Consider the following 3,358-nt stretch of genomic DNA (forward strand, 5'->3'; position numbering starts at 1 on the left):
TTTGCGATGTCGATTCCAGGTGATGGGCCTCATCGGTGATGATCAATTTTTAATTTTGAACCGGGTATACGATACAATGTTACAGCCAGCGCGGTAGTTCCTACGTTCGACAAGTGATAGTGTTAATTTTTTTAACCAGAAATAAGCCAGCGAGTTCATGTAACAAGTTGGTCTTTTTCGATGGATTACACATGTAAGTACTTTTTTTTTGTTCAGCTATATTGGTATGAGTGGGTGTTGAAATTCCAGTGAGCACGTTGCTAAGTTAACGCCAACAATGATGGTAATCTAATAAATCGTTTTTTATTGCAATAGTCATATTCTTTCAATGAGGAGCGGACCTGGTGTGATGGTTAGAACACTTGACTATCACGCCGAGGACCTGGGATCGAATCCCACTCCCGACAAACTCACAAAAAAAATAGTTCTTCCTTCGGAAGGGAAGTACAGCGTGGGTCCCGAGATGAACTAGCTCCTCCTCTATGCCCAAGGAAGTCAAGGAAATTTCCTTTACGAAAAGATTCTGGACCGACCGGGAATCAAACCCGTCACCCTCAGCATGGTCATGCTATGCATCATGCTCAGCATCATATGCTATGCATGCATATGAGCCCATGAACTAGCCTAGGGCTGAAAATCTCGTTAATACAGATAAAAAAAATTCTTTCAAAAGTTTTATAATGCAATTTGCAATTAAGATACAAATAATTACAATCATCACTTCCTTTTCCACATTGACCTGCAACCTGACGTGGCAAGCGTCATTGTCGTCTAAAATTAGAATATCACCCACCCACACACTCTGAAGATGTCTGCTAGTCCACCGCAGGTATCTCATTGATTCCTTGTGCGAATGTAGCTGGTCTGGCGATACTGGAATAACCACACGGGCGGTCAATCAATCTCAAGCTCGTATTCCGGATGGTCGTGAACCTTCACTTCAACACTTCTATCCTCGATGATTAATCGAAGCGTGCTCTTCTTCCCAAACGGTTCCATAGCTAATCGTCCGTTATGTCCAGTGCTGAAAAATTCATTTCGTCATATCTAAATTCAATCACCTACAGCTTATTTTAGAAGCTGAACCTGAAATATGGTGAATATCCGTGAATATCATTTGGCATTTTTCGAAGGCAGTCCGTGACATTTACTTTAAATATTCAAAAAAAAAATAGCAGTTTTTCCGTGACTTTCTTACAGAACTGGTCTAGCCGCACAAGTTTTTCATATACAGGTACTCTTCGATATAACGTACAAAAAAACTTTTCTCTTTGTACGTTATATCGAAGTGTACGTTATATCGAAGCAGAGAAAAATTTAATATTTTTTATGCTAGTTTTGATGTATTCGATGCGAAATAAACTCCAAACAATGATTTCGGTGAAATTTACAAAACCAATCATGAAAAACATGAGTTTTCACGAAAAAGTAATCTCGTTTTTTTGCTTCGATATAATGTACATTTTGCTTCGATATAACGTAGGGTAAACAGGTATAACATGCCCCCCCTAAGGAAAAATGAAGATATTTGCATATTCAGCACCATCTATATATATTAAACTTGGTGAGCCCGTTTCAATATACACGTTTTTTTCATCATTTTAATGAATATTTCAAACTATCTACACTAAATACATTATACTGCGGGGTTACACACACACGGGGGATAGCCTAAGGGTGTTGAATGAACTGATGACCGGACTTAAGTTCGTGGAGTAGCCAGACTTTTGTCTTGAGATAGCAACTTTTGTTGACTTCCGAAGGGATTCAGCGATTTTAACTCTCCCTGCTACAACAAACCATCAGGTAGATTATTCCCTCCCGGAATGATTCTGCAGTCATAGGTAAGCCTTGCGCTGATGGTGGGTACACTTCAATCATCATCATCATCATCAAAAATTCTTGTGTAAAACAAACCTGCATTTATTTTTTCTCCAATGAATGCAAATTTATTCCAAGAGTACTCAAGTTTATTCAAAAATACAATCATCAATAAAAAAAACCTCTACATTCGTTACTAATATTTACTTTTTCAGTGGTAATAAGGTAAATCATACATATTACATAATTGAATATTTATTTATAATAACTTATCATACGCTTTTTCGCCAAGGAAAGCATCCCATCAAACCCCACCCAACTTCCAACTCCAGATATCTATGAAGTGGCCCAAGTTCTTGGACATGTTCTGAGTAGATATCTAATCAACATTTCCTCCCCATCCCCGCTGATCGTAAGGACCTGGCCAGGTGTCGAGAGTTCGTTAAATGAAAGGTTTGTCAAATCCCAGGCAACTTTTCTGGCGCATTGAACGTCTCTATCGACAGCCACCCCAGGATGTGTACGGTCGGCTATGCTATGCTATGCTATGCTATGCTATTCAGCACCATCTATATATATATAAATGAGTTTGAAATCCCTTTGAGGCAACAAAACTCACAAACGGCTGAACCGATCAGGATGGCTCTTGCACGGTTCGATTCGTTTTCATGATGGCTGTGTTTATATGAACAAAAAGTTACGAAAATCAACTAGAAAAGTAACAAAATTGATAAAGAACTGATTTTCTATGAGCTGGGAAGGAAATCAGCACGACCGAAATGACGTCAATCTAGAGTGCGGTGCTATTTTGAGCTCAACAGTTGTCAAACCACCACAAGACGGCAAGACTTGCGGCAAGACAAAGTTTGCCGGGACAGCTAGTTTTCAATAAAACCGCTTCGTTAATTAACCAGTTTGAAGTTATTCAAATATTCTTGGTGTCTATTTACTTGAAATTAGTAAAATAATTGTACAATTGCCAGTTTTTCATCATGGTCAAAATCTGACTTTTGAAAAAATTGTGGGGCAAAACGCCCCGGCTAAGGTATAATATGCCTCATAACAAATAAATGGTATGCCCCACCATAGTGGTATTATATGTCCCACAACAATTGGGTTATTTGTCCGAAACAAGCGCAACTAAATAATCATACTGCTTCCACAATTCCTCAATTTTTTTTCAAAACCAATATCCATTGCCGGTATTTTATCAATAAAAAAGCATAATTGTTTTATCAGATCACTTTTATTTCATTTTTTGTATGTAGGTAACAAAATTCAAATTGTTCAAAAAATCAACGAATTCTTTTCAATTCAATTTCATATGCACATAAAAATGTGCCAAATAAGCATACTCAAATGCAAAGCGAGCACGTCATCGAATCATCATTCGAATCCTGACACTCAGCATGGAACCATTCAGAACACGCAACACATTTCTTCCATCCCGTCCCGTTTGCTAAAGCACTGAAACATGCACCACACGTTGGACAAAGAATGTCTTCCGGCTTATCATTCGCCTTTGCTTTACGTTTAC

The sequence above is a fragment of the Aedes albopictus genome, chromosome 1, assembly GCF_035046485.1.
Source record: "Aedes albopictus strain Foshan chromosome 1, AalbF5, whole genome shotgun sequence".
Classification (NCBI taxonomy): domain Eukaryota; kingdom Metazoa; phylum Arthropoda; class Insecta; order Diptera; family Culicidae; genus Aedes; species Aedes albopictus.